This window comes from Ahaetulla prasina, chromosome 3 (assembly GCF_028640845.1).
Source record: "Ahaetulla prasina isolate Xishuangbanna chromosome 3, ASM2864084v1, whole genome shotgun sequence".
Lineage (NCBI taxonomy): Eukaryota > Metazoa > Chordata > Lepidosauria > Squamata > Colubridae > Ahaetulla > Ahaetulla prasina.
This window is the reverse complement of record NC_080541.1, coordinates 25,336,952-25,361,382: the sequence shown is the minus strand read 5'-3', so window position 1 is coordinate 25,361,382 and position 24,431 is coordinate 25,336,952. Positions and strand designations below refer to the sequence as shown.

Sequence of the window (24,431 nt, the reverse complement as noted above, 5' to 3'; positions counted from 1 at the left end):
TAACACTGGGTTTGAATTGCAATCAAAGATATTCTTGTATTCTATACTAATTGCCTTTCAGTTGGCAAAGAATCAGGAGAAGAGGAGAGGCTACTGAATGAAAAAGAAAGGCCAAATATGCAGATGGATACTGACATATTGACATCTAAGTTTGACAGTGAGACATGATAGGAAGGAGTTCTTTCCAGGTGAATTTGTCCCGTTTTGTAATGCCTAAACATTTAATGTGTTTCCATGCATGAGGATGGTTAGCATACAGTATGCAGATAAAATCAGCTGATTCCTTCAAAAGAGGGAGGGAGGGAGGGAGGGAGGGAGGGAGGGAGAGGGTGAGACAGAAAGAGAGAGAAAGATAGAGAGAGAGAGAGTTTTGCCTATTCTTCATTTTTTATGGGAATCTTTTAACATTCAGGGATGTCTTCCCTTCACATAAATACAGTCATTTATATAAACAAAAAAAGTTTGATAATTCACTTGCATCACTGATTATTGCTAACCCTGGCAAAATCACCATCTACTGCATGGAAGAGCTCACCAATTCCAGTCTTGCCAGCAACAGATTGGCAGACTGCAAAATAATGAAATGAATTTCAATCAGTGCTGAAGATGGTTTATATTTCACTGATTTTAGAACATGACAAACATCCAGTATAGCTGATTCAGCTGTTGTTGGCTTGAGGACTGAACTTCAGAAAATACCTGAGACAAAGGGCCTTTTTCCGTGAGATATTAATCTTCAAAATGCTGATATATTTAGATAAGGATCCTGAGGGTCTTCCCCTCCCCCAGGTCAGATTTGTGGAGCAGCAAGAAACATGTATATTTGAATTGTATCCTTTGGAATAGTCTTCAGCTGTAAATCCAGAAGGCACTTTTGCTCTTGATCTTGAAGAAACTCAGTAGAACAGGGCTATTTAGGAGGGCCTTTTTTTCAGTCTAGTCATTGGGACACTGAACTTAACGAAGGAAGTAATGGTTAGATGAAGTGATGGCTTCAATGTTTTTATTATGCTTGTAAAATTGATTGATTGCAATTTAATGTTTTTGTTGCTGCTTGATATAAACTGCTCAGGGACATTTGGAATCAGTAAGTAAATAAAAAAGAAAATAACTGAGGCTTTGCAGAATGTGGCAATGTAACAACATTGAAAGGAAGGAAAGAAGGAGGGAGGGACGGAGGGAGGAAGGAAGGAAGGAAGAAAGGAAGGAAGGGCCTTCATCTTAATACAATTTTGCTCCCATTTTCTGTCTTAAAACTCAAAGTCCTTTTTTTTAATAAATAGCTCTTCCTTTGAACTATTAGCAATCACTCTATAGGGTACTGAAAATAATATTTAAACATTTTTTCAGATGTTTTGTTCATTACTAAAGACAAAAGGGGGATAAAAGCAATATCAATAAATGGAGTCAGAAATTATTTCTAGTGATCTAGAAAGAATTTCTTTCTACTGGCCAATTCACAGTATTTGAAGAGATCAAAGAAAGATTGGAGAAGCTCCCTGAATTTTCTTGAACTCACTACTAGTGTCTCAACAGCAAAACTCCAACTTTTTCTTATAACCAAATTCAAGTCTTATTTTACTTTGTATAGAGCTGGTACATCAAAATATTTTAAAAACCCAGAGAACTTCACATTCCACGCTACTCCTTCTGTATCATTTGGAACTTTATGACCAAGAAAATTGCACTGTAGATCCTGGCAAGATTTCAGGAGATATCTCTGAGGTTGAATTTCTGTATATAAAGTTAGACAATTTATTCCAACCTAGAAGAGACATCCTGACATATTCTATTGTTCCTGGAATGCAACCCCAGAGATAAATAATTGTTCCTGGATTGTTCCTAAATTACAATGGTAAATGGGAACAAAACCATGGCTGCCAAAGAATAATAAAGGAAAGAACCATTTTACAGGGCTTAAAAAATAGCTATTTTTTTCAGTTACAAAGTGGTTAACCAATATTTCATTTTGCTGTTCAGACATAACCAGTTTTCATGTACATATCCTTCCTTTAAGTGTTCCTTTATTACTTTTACAGCTGTTAATATCTCCTTTAGCTTCCTTGCTGTGAGGATGCACAAATCCAGCAATATAATATTTGTATTTCCATTGATGCACTCTCCTAGAGCTCTGAGCTGAAAGGGGGCTTGGAGCAGTAACCACAATGTATTTGCTTAACAAGTAAATCAATTGCACTAAACAAATATAAAATCAATCTTTTGGTCTTTAAAAAGAAGTTGGGACAAGACAGAATCAGTGGTGGGATTCAGGTGGTTCTATCCGGATCACGCAAACCAGTAGTGGCAACTGCGGGAGGCTCTGTGCATGCATAGAGGAAGCATGTGTGAGCAAAACATGGACACTCACGCTCACATTTGTCAACCAATAGGGAAGATAAGTAAATCTTACCTCTGGACAGAATGTAATAGGTAGAACAAGTTAGGTGGTGGCATTGCTTGGATTCCTCATAAAACCTGATTGAATAAATTTTCAGCCTCACCAAATACAGTCTGAAGCCAACCCACAGTCTAACATTCATCAAAAAAATACTTTTAGATGTGTCCAATAATCATTTCTGGAGGTCTAAAGGGCAACAGAGTTCTAAAGCCTATAACCAGCTTGGACGATGGTGACATATATTCTTTGATTCCTCCTCTTTACTTCACATCCATCAACCTACTCTGATGCATATGTCCACTTGAAAGAGATATTACCTTTAAGTCTTCTATACATTTTTGGTATACTCAACTCTGCTTTGCTCTCCCATGTTCTTTTTCTATTCTGCTATTCTGCCTTCATTTCCTTCCAAGCCTGACACTATCAGACAGCAACATCAGCCTATCTCAGCTCCTTGGGAAAGGACTTGACAAGTGGACAAAAATATCAGATGCAGTCTAAACATTTGGTTAACTGTGTGACAAATCATAATACTTATAAGACATGGCAAAGCAAAGTATAACATGGCCAGAACATAGAAAAAGCAAAAAAATAAAAAATCAGGAGACCAAGTAAATCACAAGACCTGGCAATTGCAAAGACCAGGAAAGTTTAAGAAAGAGATAGCCAGGGACTAAATTCTGAAGGCAGAAGAAGAAGCAGCAATGGACAGAAACTAATCAAGAGAAAAGCAACCTAGAACTAAAGAAAATTTCTTGACAATGAGTACAATTAATCAGCGGAACAACTTGCCTCCAGAAGCTGTGAGTGATCCAACACTGAAGTTTTTTTTAAGGAGAAATTGAACAGTCATTTGCCTGAAGTGGTGCAGTGTTTCCTGCTTGAGTAGGGGATTGAACTAGACATCCAAGGTCCCTTCCAACTCTGTCATTCTGGCTGCATATGACCAAACATAATCCATAATACAAAGCCAAACAGCAAGTGTTTTAGAGGAGTTCCTAAAAGTGTTTTGTCTTTTACCCATAACAATATTAAAATGAACAAGTCATTAAATACTGTAGGTGAAGAAAATAAAAGCAGTCAATAAGATTGAAGCAGATTCTCCATAGTTTTCTCAGATATGATTTCAGTTTTGTGTTGGTTGAATGATTTTCAACTGGTGTTGAATATGGCCAGCTTACTCATGAAGCACTATCTTTTACATCAGATTACTGGCCTGGAAAAGCAAAGGATCAAAGCCAAGCCATAACTTTCTTTCTTTCCAGCTTTACATACTTTCTCCTTGCCAATTTTCTGCACTGGCATTGCCAAAACACTGAAATGGACGTACTCTTCTCTGGACATCTATCTCCCAATGCCACCCTCTGAGGTCATCAGAAGATGGAGGCCTTAGAGGTAGGACCATTTTTTTTTTCCTTTTTCAGAGCGCTGAGCATATGTGACATGACCAAGCAAGTTGCAAAAAGCCACATCTTCCTCAGGGACTTCCTCAGAGGAGTTTTTAATATCAGCACATCATGGATGGCAGCCATTTGAGACCACCATTTCTTTCACAATGCCAAATGCCCTCGGAAAAAAAAGCTTGTCATGGATTCCACATAGCCCCGTTTCCTTTCTGCTTGAATAGGAAAGCAGCTGGCATTGCTCTCACAATACTTTATTCTGCAGAGATCCTTATCTAAATGCTCTAAATTCATAGCCTTGGTTATTCTATATTGCTGTTCACTGAGTTATTTATACTTTAATATCCAAACTGCTATTTGTATTCATTTAAAAATGCAATATATTGATAATGTTACACTTTTAAACAAAGAGAAGGAAGTTAATGTTATAGTTGATTATTTTCTGCTTTGACAATATCCAAAAGACTGATATAAAATAATGAAAGAGAAAGGCAAACAAAAACAAAAACCAGGTGAACTGCTGATTGGGATTACAGTGGCCCATTATATTCCTATAAAGGACTTCCAAAATTTAAAGAAAATGGATTCTTTTTCCTTTAACATGAAGGTCTACAAGCAGTGGTGGGATTCAAATAATTTAACAACCAGTTCTCTGCACTAATGATTTCTTCCAACAACCAGTTTGCTAAACTGCTCAGAAAGTTAACAACCGGTTCTCTCGAAGTGGTGCAAACTGCCTGACTCCCACCACTGTCTACAAGGTATCGGTGAATGAAGAGAATAGAGGCATGGACAAGGAATTATCCCTCTATAGCAGTGGTTCCCAAACTTTATGGCTTGGCATCCTGGGGAACCAGCCTGTGTAAGTGGTGGGCTGGTGCTTGCGCATGTGCCCACCACTCACACAAGTTGAGCTCTGCATGTATGTGCATGTGCTGGCAAGATGTTCGGCAGCCCAGTTCCAAATAAGCCACAGCCTAGTAGTGGGTTGCAGTCCAGGGGTTGGGGGTCCTTGCTCTACAGAATGGACATAAGAATGAAGAGGTGGGTGTTGAGAAGATAATAAAGGTTGCATTGGCATCCTTCAGTCTCAAAAAACTATGGTATTGTGCTCTGAAAAGATGTCCTAAGACAGCATTTAGTGTGACTAAAAAGGCCAATTCGAGCATGGCAATCCTTTCCACACTGAGGGCAGATACATTCTGTCCCTTGCCCAGCCCCCAGATTTTGCTGGTTCCAGGACTGCCTCTTTGCCTCAGCCTGCTGAACAAATGTCTCTTCGAATTGGAGAAGGCCATGCTGCGTCTTTAGCCTCCAACCTGAACAGAGGTCAAGGTTTCCCAGTTGTTAATGTCCATTCCCAGGGCCTTTAGGTCCCTCTTGCAGATATCCTTATATCACAGCTGTGGTCGCCCTCTGAGGCGCTTTCCCTGCACTAATTCTCCATACAGGAGATCTTTCGGAATCTGACCATCAGCCATTCTCACAACATGTCCAAGCCAGCGTAGACATCGCTGTTTCAGTAGTGTATACGTGCTAGAAATTCCAGCACGTTCCAAGACTGTGCTATTTGGAACTTTGTCCTGCCAGGTGATGCCAAAAATATGTCGGAGACAGCGCATATGAAAGATGTTCAACTTTCTCTCCTGCCATGCTTAAAGGGTCCAAGACTCACTGCAGTACAAAAGTGTGCTCAGGAAGCAGGCTCCATAGACCTGGATCTTTGTATGTTCCGTCAGCTTCTTATTAAGCCATACTCTATTTGTAAGTCTGGAAAATGTGGTGGCCGCTTAACCAATAGGTTATTCAGGTCAGTATCTAAAAAGAGAGTGTCAGAGATAGTTGAGCCAAGGTACACAAAGTCATGGACAACCTCCAGTTCTTATGCAAATAGTACAGAAAACTCATAGACAGAAGCTGACTAAGTGCAAGGAAGATTAAAGGGGAATGAAAGACCCTACACTTCAAAGTTGTTTATCAGTTGAACAGATAGACCGAGGATTGAAAGAGGAATTGTTTTCCCAAATAGAATTTGATCATAAATAATTTATGCATGACCTTTCTGACATTTTTCTGAGTTTTACATAAAAACGACCACTGGTGACGACTGTCCAGGCATCCATCTTGTCATGTTCAGTGGAGTTGATTATGTCACACTGTTTAATTTCATTGATACCTTCTGCTTCTGATGGCTTGCAGTTAAAATAAATGGTACTGTGAGATTCTCTGTAGGAGGGACATGGTGGGTTCAATTTGTGGGATATATGACCTCAACAGTCACGTTATCCTGACAAAAGACATAGCTGCTTTTATGACTCATAGACAGGCACTGCATTTATGTTCCTGCACATTCTGAAACACCTCTTCTGAATCAAACCTGGAGCATTTAATTAACTAATGCATGTCTTAGCAAGTGGAAGCACTTGGCTGAATCTGTCTCATCTTGAAGATAAATAGGCACTAGTTAATGGAAGACAATAGGAGAATACAAGGTTACGGGGAGAAAAAAAACTGTGGGGAAACTACAGGAAACTTATAATGCTGAACTATCTCTACATTGTTGCTATGGTACTTCTTATGTGGTCAAAAGTTAACAAACTGGCATTAAATTAGGGTGTTGCCAAAAACAATTAACGGATTGAAACTTTATCTTTACCCCTTAAGAGAAGTCGTACAGAGAGAAGCCTTACGACCATAACTAAGCTCAAAATTTCCATTGCTAAATATGTCAGTTGTTAAGTGAGTTGAGCTTCAATTTACAATCTTTTTTGCCACAGTTGTTAAGTGAATCATTGAAGCTGTTAAGTGAATAATGCTGTTGTTAAGTGAATCTGGCTTTCCCCATTAACTTTGCTTGCCGAAGCTGGCTGGGAAGTTTACAAATATTGATCACATAACACTGGGACAGTGAAACTGTTATAAATAAATTCCACTTGACAAGCCTGGATTTTGATCATGTGACCATGGGGATGCTGCAATGGTTGTAACTGGTCAAAAGTAATTTTTGCCAGTGGCATTGTAACTTCAGAAGATTGTAAGTCTAGGACTACCTGTACTAGTGTTTTACACAGAGCATGATGTAAAAATATATGCAAGAAATTTCATGATTGGTTACTGTAAAAAGGACTTACTCAGAAGTTGCTGGCATCATTTCATTATTAATTCTTAGCTTTTATTTTATTCATTTTTTACAATAACTTACTCCTGAAATCCCAGGATAATTCTGTGTTTCTTTAATTGGATTCTACCCTACCTTGCTGGGAAAAAGCTGTGACAGCTGCCAAGAAAACTACATGGCCACATCCACTATGAGTTGAGTTCAATGCAAACCACACTTAGTTTGACATATAAATACATTCTTTCTCTTCAAGAAAATATAAGGCCATTTTCAAATGTCATAAGATATCAAGAACCTTTCAGTGACATCTTAGAAAAGATTTCAAAGTCAGTACATTGTTATGGTATAAGGTCACAAGACATGGGAGTAAAATAGATGAAAGAACGCTTACAGGAATGAAGGAAAATGAATTCTAAAGACTTGTAAACTACAGGATATAACTAGAAATATTTTCGGCAGTAAGAACTTAACAAATAATATATTGTTGTGATTTATTGCCTTCATATTCCCTATGAGTTTGGAAGGTAGTTGATTGTGACCGAAAATATTAATAAAATACAGATCTTCATGTTTCTACACTTTCACTCCCAGGCTTTTCACTATTCAAACATTTTGGTTTTATCCTACACACTATAAAATGTTATCAGAACTAAGATATATCAAGCAAGTCTATATCAAACAAGTAAATGAGGTATGTTTAAGGTCTACACTCAAAAAATAGCTTCACTTGCTGTTAAAAAATATATATCCAGCACCAGGAATAATGTATGTATGCTGTGCCGTTCTTTAAAAACTACAATAATGGGATTGTAGTTGGATGGGGTTGGATCCAGATTTATTCATGCTTGGAATCAATCTAAGGTAAGTGCCATTTAAATTTAATTGACTCTAGATCCACAAGGATTATTTATTTCAGGTCCCCTCCCCAAATGATCTTACATTTGGAAGCATAGACAGAACAGAAGAATTGATAATGACATCAATCTATCAGTAATAGATAGGATATTTAATTTCTAAAACTGGAATAAGAATACATAATAAATGGTAGGGACCAGCTGCATATGCATTTAAATATTTTTGGGGAGGATTTATTTTCTGGGGGGCTTATTTTAGCACATGCACTCAAAAGCCCGATTGGGCTTATTATCAGGGGAAATCTTATTTTAGGGAAAACAAGATAGACTTTTCATAGCATAAGACTTTATTTAAATTTATACAGGTGACGGAGTACCGATTATCAACTCCCTTTCCCCAAAAATAAATGTATCCTAGCTGTAATAACTACCAGTAGGTTAAAATAATAAAATACAATTAAAAACTGCCTCTAATTCATATTTTCCTTCTGGAACTCTTCTGGAACCATTTTCCAGGATTTGGCTATTTTGTTAAATATTATACTCATAATTAATCATATTAAATTCCTTCTCTTTCCATTTTCACATAGTAAGTTTCTCCAAATGTTAGAATGTATTAGCTAGTCTCTTGATAGCTAATATTTGATATACAATTCATTTCTGCCCTGATGCTTATCTAATTGTGTTCATTTACTTGCTAATAAAGCCAAACATAATATGAATCCTTCCCATGTACATACCATAAACTACTCCATATAGTCTTATGATTGATTTATTGATACAACTTTTGATTTTAGTTCATAAATTATGTTTTCTTCCTTCCTACAATCATACTGTGTTATATAACTTTCCTAACTGCAGTCTGGATACAAATACAAATAATATATTTAACATTTAGGTAAAGTTATTATGTGAAAATGGAAAGAGAGGGAATTTAATAAGATCAATTGTGGGTATAATACTAACTCTTCCACCTTCTTCTTCTACAACTGCCACCATGTGGACAATTTATTTGCAGCAGCGAATTACCTTCAGATTAAAATTCTCCCTTGCTAAAAATTGTTCTTTGACCATGTTTTATTCACAGTATTAGCCTGGGATAGGTTTAAATATCTGCAGCTTAATATCTGATTAGCCTAGAATGCTAACACCAGCTTGCATCTATATTTCAAACTCTCAAGCTTTCCTTAAATTGCTTTTTGTTCACTGTACCCATTTTCATTTTGAAATTAGTCTTTGCTATCTGATTCTGTGTTGTTCATTATGTTTCTTCCCTCTTCTTAATGACTCTGTGTCATTTTAACCTTTTATTTTTATTTCTCTTTGTTTGATTTTGCCCAGTCCTCCAGCAATTTTTAGCAAGAGGAGTTTAGCAGGAGCAAGAGGGAACTTGGATTGGAAAAGTTCAAGAAACCTATGTCCATTGTTATGGATTGTATATAGTTGTCAGTTGAAGTTCTCAGTCTGGTCCTCTGTTGGAGCGGGAAAATACTCTCTCCTGATTGGTTGTGGGCTGATCAGCTTCCCTATAAAAGGAGCTGTGTCAGCCAGGGAGCAACAGTTGCCTCACAGGCAGTATTGAATAAAGGCTGTTAGAAATCACTCTGGCCTTACCTCCATTCTTCACCCAGAACATAACATCCATGTTCTGTCAGCTGCCTCAGTATCAATCTTCCCAAGTACCAGAGATAAAATATGATCAGATGAGCTAATTCTACTCTATTGTAAGGCTACATTAAAAAAAAATAAGTTGCAAATCTGAAGACAGAAACTCCTACTATCCCTTTTAGCTCTGACATATTAAGGCAAATTATTTTCAGGTTTCTTTCTTTGCCTGGTAAGCAGTGACAGGCTCTCTCTTCTTTTTTTTTATTTGATCATTCCCTAAGCAACAACTCTTTCTCTTGACCATCAAGGTCATTCCCATGTACCATTACACTTATAAAATTCAGGCTCCACTCTATACTTGGCAAAAACAATTTGCACTTTAAATTTTCCTAAATTATGTTTTTGACCTTAATTTCAAATAGTTTATTATTGGTTTCTCTGTACCAATTGTCAGGAATCAATTGCAAAAAATTATCAGAGCAGAAATATGGAGGTTATACACGGAAGGTGAACTTTTTTGTCTCAGACAGGATCACACAGGAAAAATAAAATGTTGTTTTGAACTAGCAGCAGGTAGAGTTTAAGTATAGGCCCTTTACATATCAGCTTAAGTATCAGGAGCCCTGGTGATACAGCAGTTACAATGCAGTATTGCAGGCTCAATCTGCCCACAGTCTGGAGTTTGATCCTGACAGGCCTCAAGTTGAGTCAGCCCTCAATCTTTCTGAGGTGAGTAGATTGAGAGCTCACATTATTGGGGGTAATATATTTTGTACATATTGTACATGACAAATGTATCTTTTCTTTTATATACACTGAGAGCATATGCACCAAGACAAATTCCTTGTGTGTCCAATCACACTTGGCCAATAAAGAATTCTATTCTATTCTATTCTATTCTATTCTATTCTATTCTATTCTATTCTATTCTATTCTATTCTATTCTATTCTATTCTATTCTACTCTACTCTACTCTACTCTATTCTATTCTACATTGTAAACTGCCCAGAGAATGCTGTAAAGCAGGGCTCTCCAACCTTGGCAACTTTAAGACTTGTGGACTTTAACTCCCAGCATTCCTCAGCCAGCAAAGCTGTAAAGCACTATGAGGTGCTATATAGAGCACTGCACACCGGAATAACTAAACCCAAGAACAGTTTTTTCCAAATGCCATCACTCTGCTAAACAAATAATTACCTCAACACTGTCAAACTGTTTACTAAGACTTTACTAAGACTTTACTAAGTCTGCACTACTATTATCTTCTCATCGTTCCCACCACCTATGTCCTTCCACTTATGACTGTAACTTTGTTGCTTGTATCCTTACGATTTATATTGATATTGTTTCCTGACTGCTTATTTGTACCCTATGACTATCATTAAGTGTTGTACCTTATGATTCTTGATGAATGCATCTTTTCTTTTATGTACACTGAGAGCATATGCACCAAGACAAATTCCTTATGTGTCCAATCACACTTGGCCAATAAAAAAATCTATTCTATTCTATTCTATTCTATTCTATTCTATTCTATTCTATTCTATTCTATTCTATATAAGTATATATAAGACTTACAGGTATTTAAGTCTAAGTGCTATTGCTATTACTATTCATATTGGCCACAAACTGCTTGGTAATTACCAACTGTTTATAATTGCTGCAATTCTTGAAATACTATATAGGTTTAGTCCAGGGGTGGTATTCATTTACCTTCGCTACAGTTTCGCAATGTGAGCATGTGTGCCACACATGTGCAGAGCATCAAAAATGGATACAATTACATCCGGGCAGGTGGGTGGAGCCTGCCGCCACTACCGATTTGCCTGAACCAAATAGAACTGGCTGAATACCACCACTGGTTTAGTCCCTACCTGTGTTGTTCAGATCCCTAGAAATACTTTATCCACGACCACAAACACGAAGCCAAACAGTTGCAGTGCAGCTCACCAGCTCAAATCCCCCTGCAACTCAGACTAATCTGAGCACAACCAAGCCCCCACCAACACAGGACACACCCCCAGTCAATCAGAGCACAAAAAAACCCCCATCCAATCAGAGCACAGCCAAGCTCCCACCCAATCAGTTCAAACCCCCACTAGCAGTTAAAAAGGAAGAAACAGCTGCAATCACACATTGCTCCCAGAAGCACGAAGCTGAAGCCTGAAGATAACGAATGAGACTTCGTCGAAACGTCGCCAAGACACTTCCAATTTTACGCGGGAGAAAACCCGAATAACCAAAGACCTACATATATATATATAATATATATACTGTAGAATGTTATTAGACGTGCAAACTGCCTTTACAGCATGTGGAGAAACATGAGTCTGATGTACATGGATAATTGACAAAACCAAAGAATAGCAAATAAGAAGTGCTTCACTGATTACAGAAATGACTTTATTTGTGTCAATCATGCCAAGCTCTGGAACATGCTTCAAAGCAAAATGGAACCCTAGAAATAGTTATTGTCTTGATGAAAATTTATATATTAGGTCAGGAATTCCCAATAAAGGCAAAATATAATGAAATAGGCTGGCAAAGCAGTGAGACAAGGCTGTATATGCTCCCATTATCTAATCAATTTATATCCTGAATATATATTAAGGGAACCTGGATTGGAAAAAGATATGGTTTTAATGTCGGAGGATAGGTGAAAATGCAAAGAATCTGCAAATCCCAGTATTAAAACTCAAGGGACACAGGACTAAAATTAAATATAAAGAATATAAAACTAATGTCAACAAGTGGAACATCAGCCTTGAAACTGACAATGTAGATATGAAAGCAGATAGTTTCTGCCTTTGAGAATCAATTGTCAACAGTACAGGAACAGGCTGCCAAAAAATAAACCATAGCCTAACACTTGTACAGCTGTCATGAAAACTTTGGAAACGCTGTACAACAACAATTCTAAAATATGAATAGATTAAAACATGTTTTGGAAGTGTGTGAAAAGTTATAATAACAGACCAGCAACAAGGTGAATGGAATTAAAAATAAAATTCATCCAAATTGTTTTGAGATGCAACTGAAGTGATGAAATGCTGGAAGGAATATTTATTTTAGACATTTGCATGGGAATGATAATGATATGTGTTATGTATTCATGTTTGTGCCTTTAAATATTTGAGCGGGAAATCAGCACGTTGCTGATTGGACGAAGCCTCCAGTAGAACAGTATAAAAGGAGAGGTTTTTCTCCCAGCCAGTTGCTGGGTTCACCCTATATTAAAGAGCTGTTGTCACTACCCTGGTCTCCAGCCTCGTTACTTCCCGAACTTAACATTGGCGACGAGGATGGGATCTCGAGGCTAAGGAGAACCAGAACCGAGCTGAAGCACGATAGACCCGAACCCAGCAAACTCAGGGCAGAAAAGCGGAGATGGCCAGTTACACTCACCGCACTGCTTGACCCGGCTAAGGAGAAATGGGAACGATATGACCCGCTTCGAAAGCTTTAGAAGCCAACGAACTGCAAGGAGTTCCAGATAACCGAAAAAGGGCTTATTTCTTAAGCCACTGTGGTCCGGAGGTCATTGATATCGTGGAAGCCCTGGCAGGGCCCAGGCCGCTGCTTTGGATGTCAAGGCCAACTCTACAGACTTTATTAAAACCATTTCGCACCAACGCCGCCCAAATACGCAAGGGCGGTTTGAATTCGGAGAGCGAAGGCAGATGGAGGGCGAAACCATCGGTGACTACATGGCCGCCCTAAGAAAAGCGTCCAAGGACTGTGGATACCGCGACCTAGACGAGGTGCTCCTCGAGCAACTCATCCGAGGCGTCAAAGACATCCGTTTGCGGCGACGGCTGCTAGCAAAGAGGAACCTAATCACAACGCCTGGACGGCCAGAGCACATGAAATGCCCACCCAAGCGGCGGAGACACTGCAGAAGCCTGTCCCACCAAAGGCGAGCGCGAAGGCAACCCCGGTGCACCAGGAGGAGGTTCAGACCGAATCCGACGGTGAAGATGAGGAAGGGGTCTGCCGAACCGAGAAACGCGACAAAGGGGACCGAGATGAATGCGGAAGCTACGGTGGTCAACACCAGCGCCAACGCTGCAAGTTTAAGGACGCGACATGTCGGCGGTGCGGGAAGAAAGGGCACCTAGCTCAAGTTTGTCGAGCGGCCCAACCTTCCCGCCGAAAATTCAAATCGTTAATCAGAGCGCGGAACCGGCAAGGCGACCCGCGATTGGCTCAAACAAAAGGGCGCGGATTCCAACCAAACAACTGTGGTCATAGGCCGCGCCCCGACCCGAGTGGAGAAGAAGATCTTCACCAAGCCAAAAATAGAGGGAGTACGGTGCCGGCTTGAAGTAGACACGGATCAGCGATCACCATCATGTCCTGGGACACTTTGGCGAAGTCACTGCCGTCGCGAAGCGCCACCTGCAAGCACAACGGCCACGAGTCCACGACTACCAGGGAATCGCATCCTGTTCGAGGGACCACCTCCGTCCGAGTCGAGTACGGTCCACACAAGAAGACCCTGCCCATCACGATCGTCAAGGAACTCTGCCCAGTCTGTTGGGACTAGACTGGTTTCGTGCCCTGGGCATGGGAGTGACTGGCATCTACAGAAGTGACTGTAACCTGAAAGACATTCTCTTTAACGAGTTCAAGATGTCTTCAAGGACTGCCTGGGCAAGTACAAGGGGACCCCTATTTCCTTCAACTTAGACCCCAGGTAGCCCCATTAGGCTTAAGGCGAGGAGAGTCCTTTGCCCTAAAACCAAAATCGATAAGGAGCTGGACAAGCTCATAAATCAGGGATTTTGGTGCCAGTCGATCACGCAAAGTGGGAGACGCCAATCGTCACCCCAATAAAGCCGGACGGGACAATTAGAATTTGCGCTGACTACAAGGCGACGCTAAACTAAGCCTTACAGAAAAGCGCTTACCCGGTGCCCGTGGTGCAACACTTATTGCACTCTTTGGGGCAAGGGCAAGTCTTTGCAAAGTTAGACTTGGCCCAAGCCTACCAACAACTGCCCGTAGGCGCCCGCACAGTCAAGCCCAAACGATTGTAACGCACAGGGGGCCTTCAAGTGCACCCGATTGCAATTTGGGGTTAGTGTGGCACCAGGGCTGTTCCAAAACCTAATGGAACGACTACTGCAGGGCTCCCAGGGTAGTTCCTACTGATGATGTCCTAATTTCAGGGAAAACATGGAGGAATTGGGGAGCGTTAAGAAAGGTTTTGGGGATTTTCCGGACAGCCGGATTAAAAGTCAAGGCAAACAAATGCCAGATAGGGGACGAATCCGTCGATTTCTTGGGCTACCGGATAGACAAGAAAGGAATTCACCCTACTGAGAGCAAGGTTAAGGCAATTAGAAGGCTCCAGCGCCCAAAAACAAAGCAGAGCTGCAGGCATTCCTGGATTGGTGAATTTTACGCGTCTTTTAAAGAACAAAGCAACTGCTATGGAACCGCTGCATAGGCTCTTAGGCAAATTATTTTCAGGTTTCTTTCTTTGCCTGGTAAGCAGTGACAGGCTCTCTCTTTTTTTTTTTTTATTTGATCATTCCCTAAGCAACAACTCTTTCTCTTGACCATCAAGGTCATTCCCATGTACCATTACACTTATAAAATTCAGGCTCCACTCTATACTTGGCAAAAACAATTTGCACTTTAAATTTTCCTAAATTATGTTTTTGACCTTAATTTCAAATAGTTTATTATTGGTTTCTCTGTACCAATTGTCAGGAATCAATTGCAAAAAATTATCAGAGCAGAAATATGGAGGTTATACACGGAAGGTGAACTTTTTTGTCTCAGACAGGATCACACAGGAAAAATAAAATGTTGTTTTGAACTAGCAGCAGGTAGAGTTTAAGTATAGGCCCTTTACATATCAGCTTAAGTATCAGGAGCCCTGGTGATACAGCAGTTACAATGCAGTATTGCAGGCTCAATCTGCCCACAGTCTGGAGTTTGATCCTGACAGGCCTCAAGTTGAGTCAGCCCTCAATCTTTCTGAGGTGAGTAGATTGAGAGCTCACATTATTGGGGGTAATATATTTTGTACATATTGTACATGACAAATGTATCTTTTCTTTTATATACACTGAGAGCATATGCACCAAGACAAATTCCTTGTGTGTCCAATCACACTTGGCCAATAAAGAATTCTATTCTATTCTATTCTATTCTATTCTATTCTATTCTATTCTATTCTATTCTATTCTACTCTACTCTACTCTACTCTACTCTACTCTACTCTATTCTATTCTACATTGTAAACTGCCCAGAGAATGCTGTAAAGCAGGGCTCTCCAACCTTGGCAACTTTAAGACTTGTGGACTTTAACTCCCAGCATTCCTCAGCCAGCAAAGCTGTAAAGCACTATGAGGTGCTATATAGAGCACTGCACACCGGAATAACTAAACCCAAGAACAGTTTTTTCCAAATGCCATCACTCTGCTAAACAAATAATTACCTCAACACTGTCAAACTGTTTACTAAGACTTTACTAAGACTTTACTAAGTCTGCACTACTATTATCTTCTCATCGTTCCCACCACCTATGTCCTTCCACTTATGACTGTAACTTTGTTGCTTGTATCCTTACGATTTATATTGATATTGTTTCCTGACTGCTTATTTGTACCCTATGACTATCATTAAGTGTTGTACCTTATGATTCTTGATGAATGCATCTTTTCTTTTATGTACACTGAGAGCATATGCACCAAGACAAATTCCTTATGTGTCCAATCACACTTGGCCAATAAAAAAATCTATTCTATTCTATTCTATTCTATTCTATTCTATTCTATTCTATTCTATTCTATTCTATTCTATATAAGTTTATATAAGACTTACAGGTATTTAAGTCTAAGTGCTATTGCTATTACTATTCATATTGGCCACAAACTGCTTGGTAATTACCAACTGTTTATAATTGCTGCAATTCTTGAAATACTATATAGGTTTAGTCCAGGGGTGGTATTCATTTACCTTCGCTACAGTTTTGCAATGTGAGCATGTGTGCCACACATGTGCAGAGCATCAAAAATGGATACAATTACATCCGGGCAGGTGGGTGGAGCCTGCTGCCACTACCGATTTGCATGAACCAAATAGAACTGGCTGAATACCACCACTGGTTTAGTCCCTACCTGTGTTGTTCAGATCCCTAGAAATACTTTATCCACGACCACAAACACGAAGCCAAACAGTTGCAGTGCAGCTCACCAGCTCAAATCCCCCTGCAACTCAGACTAATCTGAGCACAACCAAGCCCCCACCAACACAGGACACACCCGAGGGAAACAGCAGGGACAGTTTCCAAAATAATCCAAGGCCGGATGGCCAAGAAAAAGAGTTGGCCAATAATCCGGAGCCCGTTGGCTCAGAGAAAGAGCTGGGAGGAGAAAACAGCCCCTCCGACCAGCTCAAAACACCACCCAGAACTGAACCGCGCAGGTCAGAAAGAACTAGGAGACGCCCAGGTTATTTGCGTGACTACGTCGAAAAATAACATGTAAATAAATATGTAAATAGAGGCAAAGTGTTTTCTGGGAGGGGAGGAGTGTTATGTATTCATGTTTGTGCCTTTAAATATTTGAGCGGGAAATCAGCACGTTGCTGATTGGACGAAGCCTCCAGTAGAACAGTATAAAAGGAGAGGTTTTTCTCCCAGCCAGTTGCTGGGTTCACCCTATATTAAAGAGCTGTTGTCACTACCCTGGTCTCCAGCCTCGTTACTTCCCGAACTTAACAATATGTCTCCAAGAAAAAAAAAAATGGTGCAAAGACAAACATAAATGCTGAAAGAATATAAATGCAAAAATGGTGCTAAGTGTACCAGTCAATCTTTTGTGCTTAATTCAGATTGAAAGACGACATAAACATAAAATGAACAACATTTGTAAGGAAGATTTATGCTTGAAATGGTGTGTGCAGACCAAATTATTAAGAAATGTATGAACATGAAAAATGTCTTCTACATTCGTAGATTTTTACAGAAAGAATGTGATGAAATAAGCAGATTTGAATATGTAGGTTTTCCATGAGAATAGCACTCATTTTTCCAGTTGGTTGAAAAATCAGAAAGCAGCAATGTGTGAAGGAAGTAAAGTATGTAAGAGAATAAGATAACTGCTTCATTTTCTTTATTTTTGTGCTTTCACTTTCCTGATGGTTACTCCAAAATTTAGCGCTATTTTTATTTTGTGTCTTGGGCTACATTGCATTTTTTGAAAGAGTCCTTATTGAATGTATTCAGAAAGATCTTTGTTGACTTCTTTTGTTGTGTTTCTTCTCTTTCTACTGCAGTGGTTTTTTTTTCCCTTTAAATTTTGGTTTCCCTTACAGTGTCATTGATCACTTTCCCTCAATGTTTCCACTATTTGAACTTCCTCAGCTAACCCTTCTTAGCTGGGACATGAGCCCCCTTAGGTGTCCCGTGGGCCACAGTGATATCACCAGCTAATCCTTTAAACCCAGAAATGCCTTAGTAGATGTTTCCGACACCAATGTACTGGAGTAGCAGTCATGTCTTCTTCTACACATGCTAAACAACGGTGAAGTTTTACATGTCTTGGGTTCTTTGTATATTGGCTACTGTTCTGGCAGTTTCAGACTCACACTAAGATTGAGCTGTCCTCCAGTGAAATAGATCCATGATTTCATCAAAGTATTATCCCTTAGCACGCCATATGAATTACCGTATTTTTCTCAATATAAGACGCTCTGGACTATAAGACACATATTAGCTTTAGAGGAGGAAAACAAGAAAAAAAATCTGCCTCTGTCTTCCAGCATCCATCCAATATTCATCCGGCTAGTGTCCTTGCAGCAAACCCCAAACAGCCTGGTCAGCTTCAGCACATTTTTGCAGCCCCAGCACATGGCTGTTGTGCCCACCACCGGTCAACTGAACTGAACTGCTGCCACCACTGAGGAGTGCTGGAGCCTCCGCTGCCAAGCAACTGATTGCCAGTTGAATCGGCCTTCTGAAATACCACCAATCAGCTGTTCTAGGTACCCATTTGCCGCCACCATTCACTGCCATTCATTGCCGCTGCCAATTGCCGCTGCCTGATCATCACAAACCACTCGCTGACATCTGCTCACCACTGCCATTTGCTGCTGCCTCCCATTCTCCACCGCCCATTTGCTGCTGCCCATTCTCTGCCTATCTCTGCTGCCTAGAGCAGTTGATTGGCAGTATTCTGGGAGGCCAATGCTCAGCAGTGAAGGCTCCAGCGTTCCCCTCCCCCCACCACAATATTTGCTCTATAAGACACACAGACATTTCCACCCACTTTTTTTGGGGGGGAAGTACATCTTAAAGTGTGAAAAATATGGTAAATTAACATAAATTTGGAAAGAGCACAATGCATAAATTCAAAGCATCTCTGAAAATTCTCTATCTAGAATCTGCTTGACCACATCCAATAAACAGAACCCATCATATCTTCAAGTAAAGAACTGAACTTATCATTAACAAATTGTTCATAATATTCAAATAGAGTCTTACCTCCTTATAAATTACAATTATTATTTCATTTTAGGCACTCTTGGACAACAAGAAACTATATATATATATATTTTCCCATCTTTAATGAGTTAAGTGTACTATAGGCCTACTGTTTCTCAGTTGTTGCTCAGGGAATCACTTCAGTTTGGAATAAAAGTTTGAACCAGCCTTCTTAATATTTTGCCAAGTGCTTAAAAGGGAACTCTTTTATAGAGTATTTTGTGACTTTTGATTTGTTTAAACTTTAGTTCCACTGCTGTCTTTCTTCTTTATTTTGTATTTCAGCTATGAAATTTATTTTCTTTCATTATAATCATGGTTATCATTTTTATTCTAAACAGTTTATAGTTTTAATGATGTTCCCTGTGGATGTTTTAACTGGTTCTATGTTTTATTGGATTGCTGCCAATTGCTGAAAGCCCTGATTGATTTGGCAGGATACAATAAAATAAATATTCAAGTATCCCTTCAGGCACCTGGATGAATGCTATTTATATTCCTCCTTTTTTCCTCCCAGAAGGCTAAACATACCCAATTCCTTAAAACTTTCCTTGCAAAAAGTTTCCAGTCTCCTGATCAAGTTTATTACCTTTATTTTCGAACTGTCCTAGTTTGGCGTAAATGATCTCTGTAGCCAAGTTTGGATCTCACCAATACAAAAGAGAATGAATCTCTTATTTGGAAACTACATTTCTGTTCACTCAGCTAAATATGTATTTATCTTTTCTATAGCCATCTTAATTCAGAGTCTCATATTTAGCTTGTGGCCAACTGCTATTCCAATAGCTCTTTTCATGAAAACTTTTACCAAGCTCAGATCACCTTTTCTTTCCCTCATCTTTTTCCACAAGAAATGATTTAGCCAGGAAAGCATTTCTATCTGTTAAATCGCTTCTGTAATTTTCAGCCTGGTTCTTATTTTGTAATTGTGCACTATTTTCTACGGTAAACTCAGCCCATTCTGCAAATATCTGCAGATCTGATCAGTTTTTTCTTCCTCTCCTATCTACAAGAAAAGAAATTAAAAAATGGAAAGAATGAAACCTGTGGTATCCCACTTGAAGTTATTCCACTTGAAGTTATTCCAGTTTGGTGGTAACTGACTTAGTCTATTTGAGCAATGTTGCAGGAATCCACCAAAAGCATAATTAAATTAGCTTTCTAATCAGAATGTTATGGTGTATTTTTCCAATGCTTGGCAGATATCAATACTGCAATACTTCTGATGACTGCCAATTGCCAGCGGTTCATGTCTCACTAGCTCAAGGTTGACTCAGCCTTCCATATTTCTGAGGTCAGCAAAATGAGGTTGAGGCAATAAGTTGATACTGTAAACCACTCAGAGAAGGCTGTAAAGCACTATGAAGTGATATATAAGTCTAAGTGCTATTGCTATTGTCTGAAGAAATTATTTTGGTTTCTTCTGCTTCTTTTACTTTCCCATCCATTGGCATTTTTCATGATTGTATGCATACATGCATACATATAATCATGAACAATGTTGATGGATATATACAGTACATATGCAAAAAGCTAAGAGAACCATACAGAACTATTGGCCTTGACATATAACCAGTCACTTAGTGATAGTTCGAAGTTATGATGACAGCCTCCCCCAGCAAAAAAAAAAAAAGCTATCTTCCACCATCATATATAATACACCCATGATCATGTGACTGGATTTTGGGCACTAGTAACTGGCCAGCTTTTATAGACATTTGCAATGTTCCATGGTCATATAACCCTGATTTTCAATGGCATTTACTTCCTTTTTCCAGCAAAATCCAGCCCATAGCAAACAATAGGTTCACTTAATGACAAGATCATTCACTTAATGACTGCTGCAAAACAGGTTATAAATTGGGTCCAGTTACATAGTGACCCACCTTGCAACTTACAGATGTATATATGTGAGATTATTTTTCTCATTTATTATTATTGCTAGAGTTATTGTACTAATATTTTGATGACTTTTTATATTAAACTCAATTTGACTTTGAATAAAAAAAATTGAGGATACAAAGAGATTTGTAGCTTTTTCTTAATTAAGCATGAATTTTCAGCATTGTAAGTAATTACTCCATGATCAAAATATTTGCTGATAAGAAAAAAGAGTACAAATCAGGTTAATATAATTAATGTTAAATCAAATTAAATAAGGTATAAACAATGAAAAATAAAATAATTAGTTCTGTAATTATTAATTTTTAATTATACTACCAATTGACCTCACTGTTACATTAACTACAATACAACACAAAGGAATATTTTTTTTTTTGGTGGGGAAAGAATTTAATTAGAATTCTTTACACAACCTGACACTTACAGTCATTCAATAACTTATTCAAAAAGTTATTTAAGCCTTTGCCAAAGGTCATAATATAGTCATTTGAATTTATGCTAAAGTACAAACTAAACCACACTGAAAATTAATGGACAATCACTTGTGTCATTAACATTAATTAAAACATATCTTTTTTATTAGACTTTAAAATTCATTTCATTATTTGTGTTGTTGAGGTAGTGTGATTTGTTTTGTCAAGATGAAGTGAGGTGAGACACTTCATCCTGGCCAAGAAATGTAGGTGTCTTTAAAATACTTCAAGACTGAAGAAGGTTATCTCTAACTTTCTTCACAACTGTTGGCCAAAATGATTTCTCTTTTGAAAATGCCATGGAAATATATGGATTCAGAAGGAGATATATCAAATTGGTTTTATTAAATAAATACAGTCCTATGTTCCTTGAAAAGACTGTCTAAGAAACTACAAGGTCAGCTTAGGATATCTCGTTTTATTTTATTTTACTATTTTATTTTTCAATCAGCTGTGTCAAAAACAATTGGAGATAGAGTAAAAATAATGCAATTTGTATTATATGATTTTCTTGAAAGATAAAGTTAATATAATTCTACCATATGTTCTTCCAATGATGTTGGTGGACTTACTGATAAGAAATATACACTATTGCAGCGACTATAACGGAGATTATTTCTAAAATAGATATAACATTTCTGATAATTATATACCACTTCACAGTGCTTTAAGCCTTCTCTAAGTGGTTTTACAGAGTCAGCATATTGCCTCCAACAATCTGGGTCCTCATTTTACTGACCTCAGAAGGATGGGAGGCTGAGTCAACCCTGAACATGCTGTGAGTCAGTTGTGTTATGTTGTGTGTATGTAAAGTGTGAAAGTTGGTTTTTGGTACCTCTTATTGTTATGTGTACTTTGTTTGTTATTTTTATTATTTATTGTTATTGGCTACACCCACCAGTCACCTGACCACCAAGCCACGCTCACCAATTAAGCCACGCCCACAGAACTGGTAGGGAAAATTTTTAGATTTCACCCTTGGGTGAGATTCAAATTGCAAAATTGCAGGCAGCCGGCAGGCAACAGAAGTAGCCTGCAACACTGCATTCTAACCACCACACCACCACGGCTCTTATAAGAATGATATGAGAAGCACACCTTTATATAAGAATAGAATTGAATAGAATAGAATTGAATTTTATTGGCCAAGTGTGATTGGACACACAAGGAATTTGTCTTGGTGCATATGCTCTCAGTGTACATAAAAGAAAAGATACGTTCATCAAGGTACAACATTTACAACACAATTGATGATAATATATCAATATAAATCATAAGGATTGCCAGCAACAAGTTATAGTCATACAGTCATAAGTGGAAAGAGATTGGTGATGGGAACTATGAAACGATTAATTAAATTAATTAAATTAAATTAATTACTGCAGATTCAGTAAATAGTCTGACAGTGTTGAGGGAATTATTTGTTTAGCAGAGTGATGGCCTGAGGAAAAAACTGTTCTTGTGTCTAGTTGTTCTGGTGTGCAGTGCTCTATAGCGTCGTTTTGAGGGTAGGAGTTGAAACAGTTTATGTCCAGGATGCGAGGGATCTGCAAATATTTTCACGGCCCTCTTCTTGATTCGTGCAGTATACAGGTCCTCAATGGAAGGCAATGGAAATAGATGCATTGATTATTCCTAATTTGTTTTCTAATTTGAGAATAATCACTCTACAGATCATATTCAATCTTCTTTGTCACTTTTTAACACAAATTTTCTTTCAGATATTTATTTTATGTTTTCTGTTTCCTTTTAAATATATAAATGTATTGTTTTTTCTTGTGCTAGAGTACTTTTTTTCATCTCAGCCAACGGAATAGAAATTGTTACTTCTTGCAATTAAAAATATCAAAACAGAGAGCGACAACATTTTTCTATCCACTTTGTGTCTCTATATAATTCTGATTGTATCCCTCAGCCAAATATAAAACAAACATATAGAACATTGTAAGAAGATTATCTTATGGAATTATGCCAGAATAAATCTAAAGCAAAAGAAAGCAAAACAAATCTAAGATGGGTTAATAACTTTAATATATGTGTCTATTATTGGAAAATTACTACCTCTAGTGATATGTTAAAGAAGGTAGACTAAAGATAAATCCATAAGAAATAGTGCTATCTTACTATATCCTACCATGACATCATTATAACAGGCTTCAGCCACAACAATCCTGCAGAATTCCAGGATTCTTCATCATAATGTTTCTCAACATCAATTTGAACAAGTTGTGGCTTGCATTTGAAGGGACAAAGGTACTTCAAATCATATTTGAGTGTGCAAGTGATACGGATGTTTCTGACTCCTTAATGTGGATCCTGAATAAGAGGATATTGTGAATATGTAGCTTATAGTTCAAGAGATTTGTCATCCACTTGTAAGTGATGGGTCTAAGTTAATACAGGAGGCTGTAGATTCTGATAGTAAGATCTCATGTTCACCTTGTGAAAGTGCCAAGCCCAAAATTATACTTTATCACATTGTCAGGTTAAAAAGGGCTGAGCAGTGAAGGTTAGCCCAGCTCCTTAAGAGGAATGGTTATTCATTCCTGTAAGAAAACATGGATTCTGGCTACTCAGGAGCATTGTTCAGATCTCCTTTTTGAAAGCAATTCTCATGTTGCAGACCAGTCTTCCTGTGACACATTGTTTCAAGTACCTCCTTCTCCTTGTCTTCTAATGAGACTTTGCCTTGGCTTTTGGACAGTCATTTATGAAACATTCCAGCACCCGACCTACAGAATGTTTTAAGATAGTCTCCTCAACATTTCTGACTTCAAACTCCCCTGGCTAGCAACTTGCAGAACTTGGCATTATTACAGCTTTTTTTTTTTTTTTTTTGTAAAAATCTGATTGAATATGCTTGTTCTTTGAAGAAATGGCAAGCACTTATTGCTGCCTCAGGATTTACAGTGCCTCAAAAAAAAAAAAAGTTCTCTCAAGCTTGTAATTGCAGATCTTATTGTCTGCATCAATCTCAAGTTTGTCTAGGACAACTTGGCCTTTTTTTGTAGCTTCATAAAACCAAGCATATTTTTTCCCCATAATTATCCAGTAGTTGTGGAGGGTAAAAGGATAATTCTGGGGAAAGATGCAGTTGCTTTAATCAATTGCCAATCAATGTTATATCAGTACACTGAAGTATCCTTTTTCTTTAAATCCAAAACACTGCACCGCTC

General features: G+C 38.4%; 1 protein-coding gene across 1 annotated transcript in view; it reads right to left on the bottom strand.

Moving 5' to 3' along the window:
- CSMD3 (CUB and Sushi multiple domains 3) overlaps positions 1-24,431 on the bottom strand; it is a 782,898-nt gene that overhangs the window by 359,289 nt on the left and 399,178 nt on the right. The gene's annotated exons all lie outside the window — the stretch shown is intronic.